Source organism: Lontra canadensis, unplaced genomic scaffold, assembly GCF_010015895.1.
Source record: "Lontra canadensis isolate GAN:19392208 unplaced genomic scaffold, GSC_riverotter_1.0 scaffold196, whole genome shotgun sequence".
Classification (NCBI taxonomy): domain Eukaryota; kingdom Metazoa; phylum Chordata; class Mammalia; order Carnivora; family Mustelidae; genus Lontra; species Lontra canadensis.
The window spans coordinates 273,484-283,590 of record NW_022631190.1 but is presented as its reverse complement, the minus strand read 5'-3'; the positions used below and the strand labels follow the sequence as shown (position 1 = coordinate 283,590).

The window sequence follows — 10,107 nt, the reverse complement described above, 5'->3', positions numbered from 1 at the left end:
GCTGACAACCCTACTTGGACACTTCATAAGGCATTTCCCACTTAAATATCCAAAGAGAACTCCTGATTTCTGCTTTCCATGTCTATATTTGGGGCTCCCCCAAACCCTGGAGTCATTATTGGTATCTTCCTTCTTCATCCTTCGTAATCATTTCCACTAAGGTTCCAGCCATTGTCACCCCTTGTGAGGGTGATGCCAATAACTTCCTAATTCCTCTCTCTACTTCCACTTCCATTTCTACTCTGTACTCCAAACTAGTTTCCACCTAGCAGCCAAAAGTTCTTTTCAAAACATGGTTTAAATTATGCCATCCACCTATTTAGGACTTGAATCTGGTCTTCCCATTGTTCTTAGAAAGCAATCTAGGTTCATGCCATGAGGTCCTGGGGGCTTCAGGAGGTCCACTACAGTCTCACTGGCCAAACTAGCATGCCAAGTGTGACCATGCCTTAGAGCCTTTGCCTCTCTGTTCCCTCTTTGCCCTGCTCCTTGTGTGGCTGACTCTTCTCCTTCAAGTTTCAGTGTCAGTGTGACTTCTACAGAGACATCTTCTCTGATCACCCATCCAAAGGATGCCCCACCTTCGTTTCTGTCTGTGACAGTGCATGTTTGTTCTTTCTGGGCACTCTCTAAAACCTGTAATTATTTTATCATGTCTTTGATTACTGTTCTATACCTGGTCTAGACTGTCAACATTAGAGGAGTAGATGTTCTCTTCTTTCCCATGTATCTCACATCCAGCATATAACTGGTACTCAATAAACATCCGTCAATGAAGTTAATTAATTAAAGAAGGCCATTAGGTATTCATACTTTATGGCTAGTTGCTAGGAAATCATTCTGATTAACCTAATCTGATTGAGGCATACTACGTTGCTCCCTTCACCTCTGTGCAAGTAGAAGTCTTGCTGCACAAAGGGAAAAAAGAATTTGCAGCCTCATTTCCTGATACCAACTCTTAAAAGAATGGGAAGATCTATTCCTTTTTCGGGGGGGCATCTGATAATTTTCCTTTTCTATAGTCTCTCCTCTAGAAAGTTTTTTTCCACAGGGTAAAGAGAATATTAATTCTAATTTATGTGAGCTGTTCTCCATTTTATAGTCAATTGCCTTGTAGCTCAATAACATTTATATTTATCATTAATATGTGTCAGATTGATGTTCTTTTAAGTTTTATTTAATTATAGCTCCAAATAATATAGTTTCCCCCCTTTTGTTTAAATTAGAGGAAACAATTCATCAACTGGATGGACTATTATGCAACCATATAAAATTATTATTATGTAAAGATAGTAACAAACAGCAGTATTTATGATTCATTTTAAATGGCAAAGGCAGAATACATAATTGCTCTGATTTTTAACTAAAACAATCAGAGTATGTATACAAATGAACAAGTGCTAATAGGAAACAGGAAAAAACACTTTGGTTTTCTAGTGTGCTGGATTTATGTACATTCTTTTAAAAATTATTATTATTCCTTGATGCAATATTAATTGCACATTAGTCATAGGGACCATGGGCTGTAAATACAATTGTTGGTAGATACATGAAGTTCTTGTACTGACTAGAAACACCTGGGGCCTGCCTGAGAAAGTCCCACTGTTTCTATTCCTGCTTATTTGGACTGCCTAAAAACTGTGCCCTTCTTTTTAATGTCTATGGCTTTAGTGCTTGACTCAAATATTCCTATGAGGAAATGACAGCAAGATGAGTCTCTTTAAAGTTCTATTTCCCGTATGTGCTTCATGAGGATTTCTGTGTGAAAGGATGTTGGTCAGAGTGGTGGAAGAAGGGAGGACAATGTATTTAAAATAAATGCAACAAGATAAGTTACAAGGAATGAGGTGGATCTGCATGTCCTATATGCAACAAGTCCCAAGATTTATTGCTAAGTTAATTTTCTTTAAAAAACAGAAACATGTTGGGGTGCCTGGGAGATTCCATCAGTTAAGGGTCAGACTCTTGGTTTTTATTCAGTTCATAATCTCAGGGTTGTGAGATTGAGCCCACATTGGGCTCCAGCTCAAGATTCTCTCTCTCCCTCTGCCTTTCCCCCTGCTGGACCTCTCTCTCTCTCTCTTTTAAAAAATAAATAAATCTTAAAAAAAAAAAAAAAAAAAAAAGGTAGGAACATGTCATGCTCACTTCGGCAGCACATATGCTAAAGTTGGAACAATGCAGAGAAGATTAGTACGGCCCCTGAGCAAGAATGACATGCAAAATCGTGAAGTGTTCCATATTTTTACTTTAAATAAACATCTGACTATAAAAATACAGTAGAAACCTGTGTGCATTATACCATCATTTGATAAAAACAAAATAAAACAAGAAAGAAAATCAGAGGAGGATATATATTTATACCTGTATAGTTATGCCTTAATCTGTATATAGGGAGATTTTTCTTAAAGCAGGTCTGTGCATAAATATGTATGCCATATGTCTATAATATAGATGTGTATATTCTATACACACACGTGCACACATGCTTTTAAGCAAAGATTTATGTGGAAAGACAACACACTGATAATAATGGCTGCCTCTAGGGAAGAGAACTGAGAGACTGAGGTGTGAGGGAGGTTTACCTTTCACCATATGATCTTTCACGCTGTTTAAATACTTACCTTGGGCATCAACTAGCTATTCAAACAAATGATTAAGTCTCTGTTAATGAAGATAGAAAGCCGTTTGCTGACAAACCAAAACAACCGCCTATGAAGCAAATTATGCTACCTATATTCATGGATGGATTTTTTTAAATACATGAAGGATAAAAAGTAAAACAAATACAACTAGCCTTATTAAGTGCTGCGTAAATTGTGTGCTGAACATTGCACATGGCACAAAGGCGCAGATACGTCAGAGAAATAGAAGAGGTCACTATCTGTATTAGTTCGCTAGGGTCTCCATAACAAAAATATCACCAGCCAGGTGGCTTAAACAACAGAAATTTATGCCCCCATGTTCTGGAAGCCTGGAAGACCGACGTGTTAGCAGGTTCGGTTTCCTCTGAGGCCTCTTTCCTTGCCCTGTAGAAAGCCGCCTTTTTGTCACGTCCTCACATGGCCTTTTTTCCATATTGTTCATCTCTGGCATCTCTTTGTGTGTCCTAATCTCTTCTAATAAGGACACAGACTGGAGGAGAGCCCAGCCTAACAGCCTCATTTTAACTTTACTACCTCTTTGAAAGGGCGTCCCTCCAAATACAGTCCCATTTTAAAGGTTTAAACATATGCATTTTGAGGGACCCAATTTGGTCGAAAACACTATCCTTGAGGAGTTTTTACTTGAGTCAGTGAACTTAGGCAGATACGCTTGAGGAAAAGAAAAGAAACAATGTTAAAGGCAGAACACAGTTAAATGTTAAAGCTAATACAGAAGAGAATGGAAGAGACTTTGTAGAGATTCCTAAGCACAATCTCCTAGCAAAGGAGAGGAAGAGGAAGAGGGAGAAGAAGGGGGCAAGGGGCGAGGAGCAGGTGGGGGTGGGGAGAGGAGAAGAAGGAGAAGAGCAGGAAGAGGAGGAGAGAGAGGGAGAAGGAGAGGAAGTGGAGGAGGAAGAGGAAGGAGAAGGAGAAGAGAAAAGAAAATCAGGAATCCATGAAGAAGAAAACAATAGTTAGTCCTTGCCACAGGTTACTGTGCCAGGTAGTGTGTCTGTCTGCACCCAGTTTGGGAAAACGATTATTTCACTAAATTATAATGGGATACACATGTTTCCATACGATACGAAGGCAACCCATGAATTCAATCAATTTAGTGGAAAAATATTATCCCTAATGCTATTCGAAGTTGTCTAGGCAAGAGCAAATTAGATTGTTGGGAGATTTTGTTACCAGTTTATGACAAAAACGGGTGAGTGGGACTCGTACACATAAATACAGGAATTTCTCCATCCAAGAGAAAACATTATAAATCATCCTGCTTCATCACTTCAAGCAGCAAATATTGAAGTGGATGCCACTACGAGGAGCCCGGGCCTTTTCAGGGCTTACCATAGATCAGAAAAGAAAACCACCACGTCTGCTGAGGGAGCTCATAATTCAGCCAACTGAAGGTTCCAGTTGGTTAGAGGCTCTACCTATTTCCTAACACCCTGACACATCTTCCTTAATTGCTTCTTCTTACCCAATTTCTCCTTCTCCTCTTTCTTCCCCCTTTTTGTCTCATTCTCTGTATTTTTTCAATAGGTAGATAGAGCATATGATCCAGAATCACACCAAAGGGACATACTCCCTAACCTCCCTGCTGCCCACAATACGATGATAACACTTATGTAGGACCCACTACGTACAGGAGCTCCTAATAATATTCTGTTCAACCCACCCTTCAAGAACTGGGAGGGCTTGATTAGGCAATACAGATGAAAGCATGTAGCAGCAGTGAAGCCTTTTCAAAAGCTGGTCCTACTACCATGGAGAAGCTGAATGAAGAGCTGTAACAAAAGCTGGGCTATTGGAGCTGGTCAAGCAGCCCTGTAGTCATCTGGGATCTGAGAGCACCAGAGCTAAGAAGATGTCCTTGTTCCCTCCAATGTGAAATGAGGAGCCTTGCAATGAGGGAAAGCCCCACGGGAGAAAATATACATATTGTGGGACAAAGGGAATTTTAGTATCTTCTTGCATTTTGAAAATCATTTATAAATCACTATTGACTATTCAGTTTCCTTCAAAATGCCTATCTTACGGGTATCCCAAGGGAATATATTGTAAAACAGAACAAATGGTATTTCTGGTTCTCTGAATTCCAAGAAAAGGAAGAGACCCAATAACTCAAGCGCCCATCATCAAGTCTACATGATTAATCACTTGGGGAAGACGATGTAGTGGTTCAGAGACAGTTTAAAAACACAACAAATGATGAAGCTTGGGAGCTGCAGGTTGACCCCACAGATCTCCTTTTCCCCCAGAATGGAAGCCATGGTCACAGCATAACAGGGAACTCAGCCTGCCATGCTCTCTGCACCAGGCAGCCATGTCTGCTTTCTGATTGCCTGGTTCCTGTGACAAATGCCAGAAGGGATAACTCTTCAGGACAATTCTTCAAGACATTGACCTGGGCAACACAGAATCCTGGGGGAATCCAAACTAAGAAAGTTTTTAACTGTCATCTCCTCAGTTTAAACTTCTGGAAGAAAAATACCACAGGTGTTTGAGGGGGAAAAAGCATCAGACCACTTTTTTGGATTAGCTGAGCTCCACATTCTGTTTGTTTATCTGTTTGTTTCTCCCCACTAGCCTGACTTAACCAGTCGACCTAAATAACAAAATTTCATTTTGCTTCAAGGCCCAGACTGGTTTTCAGTAGAACACCTGTTTGTTTTGAATGAGAGGTCCTTGGACCTTCCCCTTTCCTACAGAAAAGTGTCCACATCCAATCTGGGATGAAGGACTTTCCAGTTATCCCAGGGGTGGGGAGGAAGCTGGGAACAGAAAGCTGGTACATCACATCAGTCTGTGCCTGTCTGACCACCAGATCCTTCCAGTTCCTGCTAAGCCGAGCCAGAGAGCATCTGGAAGGGCAGCATGGGACTCCTCACTGTCATCGCTTGTCCTTTCCTCCCCCGCATTAGTGCTTCCAAGAAGGAGGAAGCCAATATGAAGCTGGGGAATCAGACCTGCTCTGTGCTTACAAATTATATTCATGCCTAGGTGGGCTCCTCTGGGGATGGCTGTGCCTTCCTGAAACTTTCCCAAGCTTCCAACGGACATTTGTAAAAGGAGGTGAAGGAGGGATGAGTAGGTGTCACATTTCCACAGATGTGGAGCTTAAGCCTCGGTGTCCTTCCTGCTGGGAGGTGGTGTGCTATGAGAGAAAAAGCATGGGCTTTGAAGTCAGACAGGTCTGGGTTCCAGCCCTCTTTCGGTCGCCATATTAAACAGTTCTGGCTAAGTTATGGAGAAGTAACAGACAAATCCAGAATGTTGGTGGCTTGCAATAATAAAGGTTTATCTCTCACTCAGTTCACATTCCATTTGTAGGTCAGATGCTGTTCTGTTTCAGGTTTTTCATCTCAAGGCCCAGGCTGAAGCAGCCTCTCTCTGGGAAACTGACCTTGCGGTGGAAGGAGACGATACAATGAAATCATACGCTGGCTTCTCGTTTCTGCTCTCATCCCTTTCCATTCATATTTTACCAACCAAACTAGTCATACTGCCAAGTCTTAAACCAGCAGAGCAGGGAGAGCTAACTCATCCCCAACAAAGGATAGCAAATATATTGAACACTAATACACCTTGCCACAGCCACCTACTAACTGTGTGTCCTTTGGCAAATTACGGTGAGGTGAGAACAATGAGGTGAACCTGAAGTTGATGACAGGAAGGTTAAATAAAATACTGATTTTAAAAAATGAGTATAATATAGTAGGAACTAGACAAGTTAGTTCCTTCTCACAATTCATATATCAAACTTATCGAAGAAATTCTCATCCTTTCAGAATTAGCTTTTCTGATACTCTTCTATGCAGCTGCACCAATGTTAATTACTTCTCTTGGGAAATACTTGCATTTTAATAATGGCCCTACATGCTATTTTAACCTAAAGGCTTAACTCTAATGGTGGGAATTTCAGACACCAAAAGGTGTTGGTATGCTTGACAACTTGCTTCCCTGCATTGCTGACCCTCTAAACTTTCCAGTTTGGACCACTGTCAGAATGCAAAGGAACTATAATGCATCATGCCTTGTAAGAAAATGATAGTTGGGAAAGCCTCAGCTCTCAGTCCCCAGGACTCTCAGAGGCTAAGAAGGCCTCAGTGACACCATGCAAAGAAGTACAGACATTGTAGCGCAAGGAGGAGTTACAGGGAAGCCAGTAGGCCAGGTGAAGGGATATCCCCTTGGGAGAGGAGGGTGGAGATATGGACCACTGGCTAGGCCAAAGACACACAACTAGCTCTCTACGAGGGATCCTCAGTACCAAGGGTGGGGCAGGGAGAGAATCAGACAAATTTGACATCACCCTCAAAGAAATCTTGAATAGTTATCTATAAACACACCCCATTAGCAAAGGCAACCAGCATCAATTCGAATGGGATCAAAACAGAGCTTGGCCAGGGACATCTTCTTGATGCATATATATGGCCAGACATATAATATGACCCCTGCCTATACCATCTCTCCTTCCAGCCCCCTACTACCTCAGAAGATGGAGCCCTAGAATAGGAGACAGCAGGATGTGTGCATCTCACCTCCTCCGCTTTCCGCGTCCAGAGGTCATGCTCAGGCCTGTGCTGCAAGGAGGGGATAAGGTGAGTTTTTATAGACTTTGAAATTGAACTGGACCCTAATTAGCAAAAGTGACAAGAGAATTATGGAATCGGCTGAAGATCCTGCTAAGAAACAGAAAATGGAGGGCTTATCAGAGCGTAGTTTAAAATGGTAATTGGAAAAAAATAAAGCTGTTATACTCCACTGAGTTAAATCTCCTCAATAAATTGTGAAACCTATTTCTGAATCATTACTTGATTGTATTTCCCTGATTAAAGACTAACTTTCTAATTCCAGAGGTAGAGTTAAAAGTGGGTTCTTCTTCCTTTAAATAGTAGGCACTAATTCAGGGAACATAGACTGGTAACCACAGGTAAAAGCCAACCAAGCTTTAATTCTGCCTTTCAATCTGCCTTGTCCCAAAGGGATCCCAAAAGGAAGTAGGTCTCCCAACCAGAAGAGAGTGAAGTTTTGTGGGGTTTTTTTGTTTTTTTTTTTTTTTCTCATTCCAAGCAGGATTTCACACTTATGGTAAAGAGGGAATGGAATGGTTCCAACTGCCTGGTAGGTTCCTAAGAAAACTAGGTCTCCTTCCTCCAGTCAGGAGAAAGGACGGCATGAGAGTAGCTCTCAGAAGGTGTACTGTGGAAGCATGGACTATGAGTCCCATTACCTGAGACTATCCTGGAGGGACTGGGTAAGCCCTGAATCTTAACAAGAGTGGTAATGCCATTTCTTCACTAATTAAGCTGGTACATTCATACAGCAGATACATACTGAACACCACAATAAGTCAGGCATTCATCTGCTTTACTGTTGGGTCACGTAAGTGAACACACAAAAATATCCTTACCCCTGTAGGGCTCAGATTGCAGTTTGGGGGAGAGAGATAATAAATGATCATCATATAATACACTTTTTTAAGCTGGTGAGGAAGTGGGCTGAGCAGTTATCCGCATTCTTGCATTCAAACAACCAACTGACTCAGCATTGAAAGATTACTTTTTCCTCTGCTATTTTTTTCCAGCAGGCCATATACCACATGAGCAACTTCATAGAGTAATGTCAAAAGGTTATCCATCATTGCCTTGACCTTTGATATCAAGAAGACTTACAGTGAGCAGCATGTGCCCCTCCTTGAAAAGACTATCTGTGATAAAAATGATGTACCCTAGACCAAGAAAAACAATCAGAAAACATTGTCACTTTCATGCTGTGCTCAGAGTACGTGCACTCCTTTTTATATCTGCAGGTTGTATTAACATTTAAATTAGGAAAGAGTCTTTCAAAAAACCTCCAGATACTGGCCATTTCTCACCAAATCTGTCACTCTCACACTGATGTAAGTGGCCATCATTTTTTATTTTAGTACATAATCAAAGTTACAAACCAAAACAATAGTGAAAGAACTTATTATTTAGAAAATGATATTGGGAAAAAAATCAGTATTCAAAAAAATTGAGGGAATCCCCATCTCTTACTATATATGAAAAAAAAAAAAACCTTCTTGTGATTAAATTTCTAAATGTGAAGGTAGTTACAAATGAGTAAGGACAGATTTCAAATCCTGAGTTTGGAAATAGAACAAAGGTATGTGCCACCATCCCTTCAATAGAACATTGTACTGGAAGTCATAGCAATGTGATGTGGGGCAGAGGGCAGTATGATCTTAGAAAAGAAAAATAAAACTGTCGTTATTTGCACGTGATATGTAGCGTAGACAATTCACAGGCTGTAAATATAAATTTTTAGAGTTACTCATTTAATTTAGCAAAGTTACTGGTTACCAAGTCAATATTAAAAAATCAATAGTATTTCTATATATAAACAAAAAATTAGAAAATAATATCTTCATAATAGTATTAAAAATATCAATTCCCTGGAATAAATTTAACAAAAGATGCACAGAACATCTACCAGAAAACTCTAAAGAACTGCTGAGATAAATAAAAGAAACCTAAGTAAGTGAAAACTTCCAGTTGAAATCCTAAGTAGGTTTTTCTATGGAAATGGACAAGATGATTCCAAAATTAATAAAGAAATGTGAAGGGTCATGAATGGGCAAAAATCTTAAGTAATAAGGAAAAATGGAAGTACATGAATAAATTCAAGACATATGAAGATATAACTTTAATAGAGAGCAGAGTTGATTGGGAATAGACAAATAGATCAATGAAATGAACAGAGTGTAGAAACAGAGCGACAACCACATGGATCTGTGAAGTGTTTACACAGGTGGTACTGCAGAGTAGTGGGAAAAGGCCATCTTTCAATGTTGACTCGACTGGTTATTTGAATGACATTAATTGATCTCTACTTCACCTTACACAACAATTAATGCCACGTGAATTGAGAATCTATCTGTAGAAGATAAAACATTTCAACTTGAGACTCATGTCTTCATATTAGAGATAGAGATTAAACAGGTACAAAAACATTAATAACAAAGGAAAAGATTGATAAATTGAAGTAAAGTCAAAAACTTCTGTTCATCAAAAGATGCCATTAAAAGAGTGAAAAAGGAAGTATAAAGTAGAAAAAGATATTTGTAATTCATGAAATGAAAATTTATAAAGAATTCCCATAAATCAATAAGAAATAAGAAAACGCAATAGTAAAATGAACAAATACCTGGAGACAATATATAAGAAAAGTTATCCAAATGGTTAATGAAATGAAAAGGAGTTCAATCTCATTAGAAATCAGATAAGTACAAATTAAAACTAAAATGAGATGTTGCTATACATTTCTGAGAACAGTTAAAATAAAAAAGACTGATAATACCTAGTGCTAACAAAAAGGTAGAGTAACTGGAACTCTCATACACTGCTGGTGAGAATGTAAATTGATAAAACAACTTAAAAAAAAACTCTGGCATCATTTACCAAAGTTGCAT

General features: G+C 39.5%; 1 non-coding gene across 1 annotated transcript; it reads left to right on the top strand.

Annotated features, from left to right (window-relative positions):
- The first annotated feature begins 2,140 nt into the window (after nucleotides 1–2,140).
- On the top strand, nucleotides 2,141–2,247 carry LOC116861404. Its single transcript, XR_004381473.1, has one exon. It is a non-coding gene; the product is annotated as a U6 spliceosomal RNA (small nuclear RNA).
- The last annotated feature ends 7,860 nt before the right edge of the window (nucleotides 2,248–10,107 follow it).